We start from the raw sequence: 13274 nt of genomic DNA on the forward strand, positions 1-13274 counted from the left end.
CGTCTGCGACGTCGCGAGAAGTCCACTAAACCTTATCATTTAGAGGAAGGAGAAGTCGTAACAAGGTTTCCATAGGTGAACCTGCGGAAGGATCATTGTCGTACTCTGGAAACAGAACAACCTGAGAACGATGAAACACCACTCTCGGTAGGCTGGTTTCTTACTGTGCCTGCCGATTCTGTGGTTATGCGTTTATGCATGCCCAAGACTTCAGTTTTGGTTGGATCGTTCGCATAGTTTCTGGATATCACCAAACTCCGGCACAAAAAGTGTCAAGGCAAATGCAACTAAACAGCCTGCTTTCGCCATCCCGGAGATGGTGTTTGTTCGGAAGCAGTGCTGCAATGTAAAGTCTAAAACGACTCTCGGCAACGGATATCTCGGCTCTCGCATCGATGAAGAACGTAGCAAAATGCGACACTTGGTGTGAATTGCAGAATCTCGTAAACCATCGAGTCTTTGAACGCAAGTTACGCCCCAAGCCTTCTGGCCGAGGGCACGTCTGCCTGGGTGTCACAAATCGTCGTCCCCCCATCCTCTCGACGATATGGGACGGAAGCTGATCTCTCATGTGTTACCGCATGCGGTTGGCCAAAATCCAAGCTAAGAACGCCAGGAGCGTCTTGACATGCGGTGGTGAATTCAATTCTCGTCATATAGTCAGACGTTCCGGTCCAAAAGCTCTTGATGACCCAAAGTCCTCAACGCGACCCAGGTCAGGCGGGATCACCCGCTGAGTTTAAGCATATCAATAAGCGGAGGAAAAGAAACTAACAAGGATTCCCTTATTAACGGCGAGCGAACCGGGAAGAGCCCATCTTGAAAATCAGACGTCTTCGGCGTTCGAATTGTAGTCTGGAGAAGCGTCCTCAGCGATGGACCAGGCCCAAGTTCCCTGGAAAGGGGCGCCAGAGAGGGTGAGAGCCCCGTCATGCCCCTTTCCAATCACACGTTCCGCCCCAAAACGTTAAAAAGAATAAACCCAAAAAAGTCAAGTATATAAGAAGACGTCGTCGGAGGTTCGAGATTTTTACTTGGTGAAATTCACTCTCGCCCTAATATTTCAGTTTGGCCGATGAAATGCAGCCCGCATGTGCACAAGTCTCGTCCAAAAGCATCCTGATGGGAGCATTAAAACCCAAAAGAGTTTTCATTCATCCCTTCAGTCCGCTTGCCCTTCAGTACGCTTGGACTCGATCATACCACAATAAAAAACCAAGGGAAATATGTTAACACTGTTATAAATCATGGAGTGGATTGTCATTAACCAGGCCCGGCCCAAGACCGGCCCAAGACCGGCCCAATACATAGAAGATAGAGAGAGGTTCGGAAACCCTAGAGAGGAGAGAGAGAGAGCCGATTTCAGGAGAGAGAGAGGCGGCCACAAGCTTGGAGAAAAGGACACCCTTTTCCTTTTCCTAGTAGATGGAATCTTTCCATTTATGTATCTAGTAGTTTTCCTAAATCTAGATGGATTAGGATATGTACATTTTCCTTTTATCTTTATCTTGTAATCCTTATATAAGGAACCCCCTTTATTCATTAATAAGAACATAGAAATATTTAGTCTCAAACCTTCTAATTACAACACGTTATCAGCACGATAGACTCTAAAACCCTGAGACAAAACCCTAACCTAAAATCCGTCACACATGAACCCTAAATCCGGCGCAACTTAAAATCGATCTATCTCTCCAACCCTGAGGAACCAGACGACGATCTACATATAATCGTGAAGCCCTTTACGAGACGAATCCATCAGCGCAAACAGCTCGTCGTTCCGAACTAAGACGCGCCCTCACGCTTAGCTACAATACGCGGTGCCGTCTTGGTTTTTGGAACCCTAATCCGAACCAACAAGATTTTCTAGCCGAATTCAAATCCTGTGAAAGATAAGTTTATCATACCTTAGTTGTTTGATGATATATTGTTTAGATTATTGTGTTCATGTAATCTAATACTCCTTGTTTTGTTTCATGAGCTGAGAGGAGTTGGTGCAACGATGTAAGCACACAGCAAGCTCGCGTTCCAAATAGACGTCCGCGAACCCGATAGAAAGAAGATGCGTCCCGCTTCAGCTTAGATCGCGTCCGACATTCTCAAACTCGCGACCCGATAAGGAGCCAGCCCGCGTCCATCATCTGTTCGCGACCCGATAGGAGACAGCCAGCGTCCGTCCGTCTCAGCTTGAGGTTTCATCCGTTCTCTCTCTTGGTGGTCCGGTTCAACCCTACAAAAGAAAGGTATACCGTGATCTGAGAACATAGAAGAACAAACCTGAAACCCTAATCCATTATTCTGGAAACCCCTTTGTTCTTGATGGAACCCTAAAATTGATAGGAACTAAAATCGACAATCTCATAACTAGTAACATAAATTGATTCCATTAGAACATGTTACTTGTTTTTATTGATTGTCTTAATACAGATTTATGAAACCCTAATTTTTGGAATCGAAAACCCTAAACCTAAAAGCTTGAATCTGATTTTTAATTGTTCTTGCTTGAATGATTGTTTGATCTGAGGTTTAGGAATTGATAGATTGATTGAATAATCTAATCTAGAATTTAAAATCCTAAAGGCCTTGAAACCATAATCTTATTTTGCTAAAATCGATTTTTACTAAAGTTTAAATCAAAACCCTAGATTTTAAAAGGTAGAATCCAATTGATTAAGGTTGCTTGCATAAACATATGAATCTGAATATGAATTGCATTCGTATTGTTTTAAAGATCGACCAGCATATAGATTATACAAACTTGAAATTGATTACATTAGTAGAACTACATGGCTGTGTGGCCTGATGATTGTTCACACCATGGTCGATTAGATTGCTTGTTTTCATGGATGCATAACAATTGTTTGTGGCCGAGCTTGTTGATTATCTTCCGGCCACATGATCACATTGTGAAACCCCAAATTTCGAATGACACTGTGATTAAGATGTCGAACTTGAGGTCAAAGAACTAGGTGATACTATCATCGAGGGTAACAATGAGACTGATAAGAATCGGTACAGGGATATAAGTATTATACGCCACCATCTCATTGAGGGTCTAAAAAGATCAGTACCTCACCATGGAGAATCCATTAGACCTTTGGACCGCTTTACAGCGTAGATATGATCACCAAAAAACGGTGCCATTACCAAAGGCTAGACATGAGTGGAAGAATCTCAGATTCATGGACTATAAGTCTGTGGATGAATACAATTCAGTATTGTTTATAGATAGTCTCAATAATGAGATTATGTGGTGAGGAAGTAACCGAGAAAGAGTTGTTTGATAAAACATTCTCCACGTTCCATTCGACGAACGTGTTGCTGCAACAGCAGTATAGAGAGAGAGGCTTCGCCTCATACACTGATCCGATCTCGTGCCTGCTCCTTTCCGAGACTAATAATGAACTCCTGATGAAGAACAGTGAGATGAGACCCATCAGAACATCAGCATTACCAGAAGCCAATGAGGCTGAAAAGAAAGATCCCAAAGAATGCAACCAAATCCATATGAAGTCACACGGCAAAGGCCGTAGTAGATTCAAGGGACGTGGCTGTGACAGCTATGGCCGGCAAGGAAACCACAATAACCGTGGTCGTGGTTCCAGCCGTGGCCGAGGGAATTATGGCCGTGGTCGAGGTGGCATATCCAAACCGTCTTACTCGAGAAAATCAGCTTGTCACAAATGCGGGATGGAAAACCATTGGGCAAAGAATTGTGGAACCTATGTGAGCTCTATCAAGAGAGCCTTAAGAACAAGAACCCGAAAGCCCATATGGTTCATGATACCGGGTATGACGCTGATAATGATTCCGACCTTGAAAGGGACAACCCCTTGGATTTTGAGACTTCTGATTGTCTCAAAGACTAAAATCGACATCTTGTCTTATTGTTTTATGAATTGCTTTAATTTCATTACTATTATATCATGCCTGAGTTTGTTTGATAATGTGAATGATTCTATTGATAAAGAGTTGCCTAAAGGGCATAAGATCAAGTAAGAAATCATGAATGGGTATAGTAAGCCTAGTAAGAAAACAATGGCTAAGGCATTGCCTATAAGGCATTATACACACCCAATGATATGTGACCGATTGAAGTTATAATGAATGGTTTCCAAGTAGAAACAATGGGCAAGAAGGAAACATGTTCCTTCGGAATTAAAAGAAAGAAAAATGCCTAAGACCTTATAAGTAAGTTGTCGAGACTATACCTATGATCTCTACTATGCTACAAGATCAGTATGATAAGAGGCAAGAGAAGCGGTGACTATACTGATATATCCCACGAAATTATACACTATATGGCATGATAGGATTAGCCATCCTAGTCTAACTTGATGCAAAGATTGAAATTGAAAAGGCACAGAGTTATCCCATAAAGATCTCACGTTGTGAAACATGTACACAAAGGGAAACTCATTAGGGTTAATTGTCCTAAGCACCACGAAATTATAGTGTGTTCATGAGGGGGAGAGAGGATAAACCCGTGATCCATGATCACACATGATCAACACTACAAATTCGTGAAGCATGGTATAGAACCATGTTATAAACGGCTTGGCCGTGACTTGGCCGTATAGTGCAGGCTTGGCCGCACACAGTCCATTACTCGGCCAAAGATACCATTACTCGGCCGAAAAGACCATGAGAGACATGGCTCGGCCGCAAAGGCCATAACCGGCCGGAGAGGCCATTACCTATAAAAGGTTCGGCCATGTAAGCCATGTAAGACTATAAAGTCTATAAGCTTGGGGACATTATGAATTTACATGCATAGAATGATAAGATGCATCAGGCCATATAAGTGAGCATAGATATTCCCATCTCAGATTGAATACGGGTCATAAACCAGACATACACCACCTTAAGAGATTTTGAATAAACCACCACATACATATATGTGCCGTCTAAGATAGAACCTTAGAAGAGGATTGGGAATATATAAGAATAAGATCTTCTCCACGAATTCAAAAGGACCGTGAGCCAAAACATGGGTAATCAAAAGTGGCCAGGTACGGATTGCAAGAAACAAATGAATCCGGATATTCAATATTAAAGGAGAACGATTATAAGCTGGATAAAGAAAGATTAAAGAGTAAAAGAATGATAAGAATGGTTTTAACCATCATTGTCTTGGCAAATATCCTCGGACTAGAGAATAAGATTTAAGACGTCCAAAGAAAGATTATACAAAGCTATTGATAAGCTAATATAGATGCCAGACACTGACCCGAGAAAAGAAAACCAGCTTAGCACCAAATGAATGTCCTAGAAGAGACATAGTCAAGTTTCTATAGAGTGGTGCATAGAAAAAAAATCCGAGATTCATAAGGGAAACCAGACCAGACATAGAGATAAGGCTGGCCAGCTAAACATCTAAGGTACCAGACCATGTAACTTGGGACGCCAAGCTACTAGGTAACAAAGGTCCTGGATAAGGAAATCTCAAAATGATCAGATCATGTCTGGAACATAATGGAACCACATATGAAAGTGTAAGACACACACATGAATATTATATAAATATGCATAAGAGAATAGCACTTGAACATAAAGAGATAAGCGAGGATCATGAACCCACGAAAGAGTACTCATACAAATCATAAAAGATCATAAAGATTAGAAAGATAAACGTGGAGGTTCAAAGTATCTAAATAGAGATGGGCGTATTGGCCATATATATATACAGAAACGCGATCTGATAAACCAGTGAAATAGATGGATCTTGTGAGATAAAGAAACCGTGAGAAAAGGCAAATGATCACGAGTGCTCATGTTTCCTATTTTAAACAGCATTAGATTATAGCTTGTTACACAAGGTACTCACAGAGATCAAAGGAACAGATTATAAGGAGATAAACTCCTATGTGGTGGTTTCTGCTACAGATTTTCGAAATTGACAAAAGGTCTGGTCATAAGAAAGAATTAGATACAATGATGTAGTAAGCAGCATATGGATCACTGGATAAGATTAGATGAAAGAACAGCTTTGTTCCTAAGCTGATTCATGGACTGAAAAGCAGCTGAATATAGTATGTAAAATAAATTGATCACGAAATGATCTTGGAGTTGTATTAAAGACAATCCAATAACAGTCCATATACATATAATAATTTGAAATCCCTTGTGTTTTGTACTAAACCTAAAAGGAGGTTAGTAGATCAATATGAGTGTCCGGCTAAATGTGTCCAGCTCTGTCCGTCTAAAGGCGTCCAGCACTGTGGCTAAAGACCTCCGGCCCATCGGCTTTAAAGCGTCCGGCCCCTTCTACTAAAGACGTCCAGCCCTAAGGCTAAAAGCGTCCGGCCTTTCGGCCAAGGGCGTCCGGCCCTTCTTTCTCGATCATGAGCTAGTAGAAAGATCAACCATCAGGTTGCAAATCCGACATCAGATCCATTGATTAGGATCCGGCATAGCAAACAGTTTGCTACTGCTGTGTAAAGGCAAAGATATCGATGTCTACATGTGAGATACATGAGAGTGTTCGGCCACAGAGCCATAATAAGAGATTATAAACTCACAGCAATGATCATTGATCTTGAACACTCATGAGACAAGTAGTGGACATGTATAGACAAGGTCTATGACCCGGACATGGATCGATTGAAACATGGTCGAATGGTAACCATAAATAGTCAAAGTAAAGACTTTGGCAGTAGACAATCATGTCTAGACTATGGACATATGCAAACACGATTTGCAAAGACCAAATAGTGATCTCAGAGGACAATGTGGTTCACATTGCTTAGCACACATGCTTTACTGGGATATGAGAAATTACCGAAGAGGTCGAAGTGGTCTAGATACGGCTTAGTAATGAACTTGGCCGATTACTCCCTTCCTACATATACAGGAAAGATCACGCATCAGATTCGTAGAATGTAGAACCAACACTGAGGTTCACATCAGGGGGAGTAGTGCGTGTTGTACTCTTTTTCCTTCATCATGGTTTTTGTAACATCCGCGATCCTAGATAAGGACCGTCGGGACGGCCATGGTTCGAGGAAACGAACCAGCCGGTCTTAAGACCTTAAGGCTAGCGTTCCATGGCCAAGATAGAAGGTTAGGGACGTCAGGATGCTGAGACTTAACCTTATAAGAGCATCTCCAACCCCACTCTATTTTTCACTCTAAAATAGAGTTTAGGGTAAAAAATGCTCCAATGGTACTCTATTTCTCACTCTATAATAGAGTGAAAAATAGGTTTACTCCAAATATAGAGTAACTTGTTTTTTTTTTGTTCATCACTCTATTTTCTACTCTAAAATAGAGTACCATTGGAGCAAACTCAAACTCTATTATAGAGTTACTCTATTTTAGAGTAAGAAAATAGAGTAAGCCATTGGAGATGGTCTAAGAGAAAGAAGTCAGCCAGGTTAAGCTGTACAGAAGCTGGGCGATGCTTACGGGAAGCTCGATCAGCTAGATGTAGCTCGGTCAAGCTCAGCCTAGCTCGTTCCAAGTTAAGTCAGCTCAACCAGCTGGACTACTAGCTCACTCAGATGAGGCAGCTGGGAGTCAGCTCATCTCAGCTCGACGGACTGTTTGGGTTTCGGGCCGATGGTCCGGGTCTGGGTCAGTGGCGGGCTGTGAGGTCCGGCCATGTGGTCCATGAGTCGTTGGGCTCTTGTGGGCAGGCCGTGGGCTTGGCTACCAAGTCTGGGCTTGGGTTGGACGTGCCTATAAGGTCTGGAACCTTCTATTTCCGAACAGGTACGATCTGGACCGTTGATTGTAATCGATGGCCAAGATCTGTCCCAAAAGGATGCTTCGAAGGGATGTGTCCCTTCGCACATGACCTTTGGTTGCCTAGATAAAGGATGCACGACCAGAGATCAATTCATTCATTCTCATTCGGTCTCATTCTGTCTGAGACAAAGGACACACGTCCTAAACAAAGGGATCCCCCAATGAGAACCGAGGATCCAAGCCGGAAAAGGCTCGGTTGTGGTGGTTTAGTATCTCCGGCAAGGAGAATGGTTTAGGAGAGAGGAGGCCGTGGGTTATGAATACCCAAGGTATAGAGAAAGGTCTGGAGAAGGATTCCAACCCCGTGGTTTAGTCATATAGGGTCAGTGGGGTAACTGGCCTCAGGTGATCCGATTGGATAGGGGCGGTTCTGTTCTGTTTTGAGCGGTTGCAACCCTTCCCTTAACAGTCACAGTGGTTCATGACTTGTGTAGGTTAAGGCGTGGTCCTTTGGCCATAGGCCGGACACACGCATGGACCAGACAGTCCATACGGATGGTTAGGTCAAACGGTGGGAACATCTGAATGGATGCGAGTTGCCAAGGGTCATGAGTTGCCAAGAGGCACGCGTGTCCAAAGGGTACTAGTTCCTAAAGGGTGTGAGTTCTAAACGGTGCCATTGGTTCAAGGCTTAGGCCGAACCAAGTGGACAGTCCGCGGCTGCATAGTCGAACGGACGGACGGTTAGTTTAACCGGAGTGTTGTGTAGCAAGGTCTGATCGGTTGCAAGGCAATCCGGTTTGGGCTTGGGCCTTACTCGGTGGTATAGATCCAGGCTTTGGATTGGATCAGGTAAGAAGGTCCGTGAGGCTTTGGGCCGGACTTATAACTGGCCAATCGCACCTAGATCTTAACCAGACGGTTAGACGGGACTATGGACGATCCGGCTATGTTTGGATGGTTCTAGCCGCAAAGGCTAAGTAGGATATCTTACAATCAACTTTGGGTTGGTGAGTAGGATAGGCGCCATATGCCTTATGTAAGGAGTAGACCCACATGATGGCAATGGAAGGCCGGTTATGTCAATACCTGCCAAGTAGGCGATGGCTTATGAAGTCTAGCGGTCGGATCATGTTTCATGACGATGGTTCGATGACCGAACACTAGTATGGATAGTCATGTTGCTGGAGTAAGAGTATTGATGTGATGCTTCTAGATATCTACCTTGGTGTTGATAGCTTCGGATTGGCTAAGAGTCATGACGAAGTGTATGGCTAGTACTATGTGTCGTAGACCATAAGTACTAAGCCTAAGTATGGTTGTTCAAGGAAGACCGTGTAAGATCTGATCATGGTTGAGTATGGACGACCTGACCTCTGGATGATGGTCTATGGTGTCAGTACTAACCTGATTAATGAATGCATCGGTTGGTATGAACAAGTCATATCTGTTGTCTGGGTTAAGTCCCAAGGCCGGTCAGGCCAGATGATTACTCATCAGTTCCAAGTCATGTGAGGAAGGTTGGTTGATTGACTTAGGATCTAATGAGCTTTGTCAGTCCAGAATAAGGACTTAGTACTATTGCCTATAAGGCAAAAGGATTTCGGATTGTGCATGAGCCGAGAAAGGCCATATGCAAACCCTTATCCTTTCAAAGACTTCTCAAAGGTTACTTATGTCTGTGGGGATGGTTGGTTGAATGAATAAGTAACTAGGAGAGCTGTTGATGCAGGAGTCAAGATAAGGACCTTAAGTAAGATCATTAATTGATCATGGTCCAGCTGTCAAGCAAGAGCAATTTGAGTCAATGGAGGACCGATGAGCTAATAAGCTCCATAGATGTGGCAAAGGTATGATCTAGCATTTACTTATGTAGATCTAGATAGAATGGTTTAGGGGAATGACTAGGGAAGTCTTTACCCTAAAGTTTAAGTTAGCCCTCGCCTATGGGCGATATTATAAATAAAGGGCGAAAATTAAGAGGTTCGGCCAGGAAGTGGACCGAGCGACGTAAGACTTCGACCACGGCCTTGTCAGCCGGATCGGGGTGTTACAAGTTGGTATCAGAGCATGCTTGATCCTGTTTAGGACAACGCTCTATGATGTTGGTCTCCAAACCGAAATTATTTCTGAAAACTATGATGACTTTGAAACCTTAGTCGGGGTGAGCCAACAAAGAGTTGAGTTAAGCTAGGGTATCATGCTTGAGAATGTGGGAATTCTAAGGTGAACCGGCTTAGCCAAGATACAATTTCCCAAGGGAAAGAACCTAAAAACAGAAAGGTTGGTCGATCTAGTATTTAGAAGTAATAGACGGGTTGGAAGGGATGGAAGCAATGCAAGACTTGTTTATGGATGAACTAAACAAGGGAAGTAACATGGACCAGAGAGTGGCTTAGGTTGAAATAAACGTGTAGCATTCTACTGAAGTTAAGTGTTATCCCTTGATGGCCGTTCATAATAAGTAAAGCATATGCAATATTAAAAATCTGACTCAAGGGAGACACTACATGACCAGTACACGAGTGGACTTCTGATCAGATGGATCAGTTAGGACTCGGTATAAGTCAAGGTAGGTTTCCATTGATCGAGTCAGATGGAATGAATCAATTCCAATCTGAATCCGTCCAAAGAAAGAATGAGGAAACTCAGGGTGTTCATTCCAATCATTGGAAGAACATGATGTTAAGTATCTTAGTGTGATGGGGATTGAGGATATTATAATTGCTGTTGTGAATGGTGTGAGCATTCGCAATAGTAAGACGCTTTGGAGAATGGTATGGGACGTTTTCCAAATGAGTGATCAAACCGAAATCCTACTCCTCTAGGTACCCACTTGAAGTGGAACGGGTGGCTTTAATTGTTGGAGTATAACTTGGCTAAAGAAGCTAAGCTTAAGGCTAAGCCACAGTCTGGCCCATCGGGCAAGACTAATGATAAAAAGAGAAAATGGGACCAGGTGGACGGAGGCAAAACCTCTGGTGGCCGACCTGCGTGTTCCAAATGTCGACGGAACCATCCTGGTGAGTGCTGGAAGGCCAAGGGGGCTTGTGTTTGTTGTGGCAGCATGGACCATGGAGTTCAAAACTGTCCTCGACCGAACCCGTCTTGTAGAAGCGGCACGATGACTTGTTTCCATTGTGGCCAGCAAGGACATTTCAAATCGGAGTGTCCCAAGCTGCAAGGAAGTCAGGGGAAGGGCTGTGGAGACACAGGCAAGGCGTCCCAAGGCAAACCAACCACAACACCGAGGGTGTATGAACTGTCACAAGACAACGGAGCTTCCGGATCTTTTGATTCGATCTCTGGCAATCTCTAAATTTATCTTTTTACATTCAAGTAGTAATGCTTGGTCTGGAACCTAGAATGGTCTAGGGGATTTTGATGGGGTCTCTGATAGGAACCCTCATGGTCGGTGGGGTAAAAACCCACGTACTTTCCGACGCAGGGGCTACACATAGGTTTTGTGAGTCCGGGACTGGTTGGAAAGGGTCTGTTCTGTCTGGATGCTGGTGATAATTGTGGGATAGTGGGGGCAGCCGGTGGGCAAGCCATGAACTCACTAGGTCTCATGTCGAATATCCCAGTACAGATCCAGGGAAAGGTCTTCCCTGTGAATCTGGTCGGTGTCCACCTAAAGAATCAAGAAGTGATCTTAGGTATGGATTGGTTGGGAAAGTACCGAGCCACTCTCGATTGCCATAAGGGTCGTGTGCAATTGGAGAATGGACTTCACCCGGTAAAGTACCAAGGTCTGTGTCAGGCTCATGAGAAGTAGTGGTTTCAGCAGTTCGAGCGATTCGGATGCTGGAACAGGGTTGTCAGTCCTTTTTGGCTACAATTACAACTATAGAGCCTGACAGTTCTGGTTTTCTGTTAGACCCAGGCGGGGATTCGTTGGTGTCCGAGTTCCCAGATGTGTTCCGTTCGCTACAGAGTGTCCCCTCTGGTAGGTCGGATCCATTTATGATTGAGCTGGAACCAGGGACAGCACCGCTGTCCTAGAGTCCGTTTCTTTGGCTCCGGCTGAGATGGCAGAGCCGAAGTTGACCATGTCCAAGCCAGGACCGTGGTCGCAGTACAACCAAGTCAGAGTTTGACCTACGGTTGAGAATGATCAAGTCCAGTAATGGACGAGGATCAGGCCACAACCTATTCGGAGATGGACCTATGGTCGGGGTGAAACGGTTGAGTCCCTGAATGGACCAGGATCGGAATACGATCACGTTTGTAAATGGACCAGGATCGAATTATTACAAAGTCCAGTGAAGGACAGAAGTCAAGCCTGAGGCGTTTTAGTCTGGAGGGACTAAGATCGCAATGTGGCCAAGCCTGAAAAGGTTGTGGGTGGTTAAGGGGATGATCCAGTACGTTGTGGCTGAGGTCATGAACCTTATTGTCCATAGAGGACAAAAGAACAATAAAAATCTGTTAGGACTCGTTGTAGGACGAGCAGCCTAAAGATTGGAATGAGTTCGTGATGACTTGACTGGTACATCGAGTGGCGTAGGGATTGGCCAAATCTACTAAGGTTCGAGTATGCAGCATGTTCCTAGGGACTGGTTATGATCTAGTCATGGACTATGATCAGAGAAATAATAAAATCTGAAGAAGATGATATTCAAAAGAAAGACATAGACTTGTTGGATGCGAAGACCGCAACCTGGAGAGTTCGGTCAGTGACACAAGGAATGTCTTTGGATGGATTTACAAGTATCACTTGAATGGATGCTTGATGGACCCTCGACTGTGGTTGAATTAGACAAGTAAGGGTGCCATAAGCTAAACAAGAAAGGACCACTTGATAGGATTTTTGTGGTTAAATCCTTATCAAGTGGGGGAGACTTCTACAACGATGGTCAAAGGAATTTGATCGTCGAAGTGGTCATTTGGTGGCTCTGAATCAAACTTGTTCTATTCCCTGATCGGATGGTTGGAATATTTTTTTGGAATATTTTTTCTTGGGACAAGATATAATCACCATCGGATTCGAGGACGAATCCATTTCAAGTGGGGGAGACTTGTAACATCCGCGATCCTGGATAAGGACCGTCGGGACGGCCATGGTTCAAGGAAACGAACCAGCCGGTCTTAAGACCTGAACAGGCCACGGGAAGGGCCAGCGTGCTGAGTCCAAGGACCAACATGCTGATATGTGTACTGATGGACAGAGACGGACGTCCTGTTTGTGCTGACGGACACACACAGACGTCCTGTGTGTGCTGACGGACACACACGGACGTCCTGTGTGTACTGAACAGACAGCCCACATGGGCCAAAATCACCCGAACAGTCCAGGGGAAGGGCCATCGTGCTGAGTCCAAGGACCAGTGTGCTGATATGTGTACTGATAGACAGCCATGGACGTACTGTGTGTGCTGACAGACACACACGGACAGCCACGGACGTCCTGTGTGTGCTGGCGGAAACCCACGGACATCCTATGTGTACTGAACAGACAGCCCACGTGGGCAAAAATCACCCGAACTGGCCACGGGAAGGGCCAGCATGCTGAGTCCAAGGACCAACTGATGCGGCCATCAGATCAGCAACTGAACCAGAGGTCAACCCAAAGCTCTAGTCAA

General features: G+C 44.3%; 1 non-coding gene across 1 annotated transcript; it reads left to right on the top strand.

The window, feature by feature from the left end:
• The first annotated feature begins 360 nt into the window (after positions 1–360).
• On the top strand, positions 361–516 carry LOC125599190. Its single transcript, XR_007333012.1, has one exon. It is a non-coding gene; the product is annotated as a 5.8S ribosomal RNA (ribosomal RNA).
• Positions 517–13274: the final 12758 nt, after the last annotated feature.

This window comes from Brassica napus, unplaced genomic scaffold (genome assembly GCF_020379485.1).
Source record: "Brassica napus cultivar Da-Ae unplaced genomic scaffold, Da-Ae ScsIHWf_1817;HRSCAF=2453, whole genome shotgun sequence".
NCBI lineage: Eukaryota > Viridiplantae > Streptophyta > Magnoliopsida > Brassicales > Brassicaceae > Brassica > Brassica napus.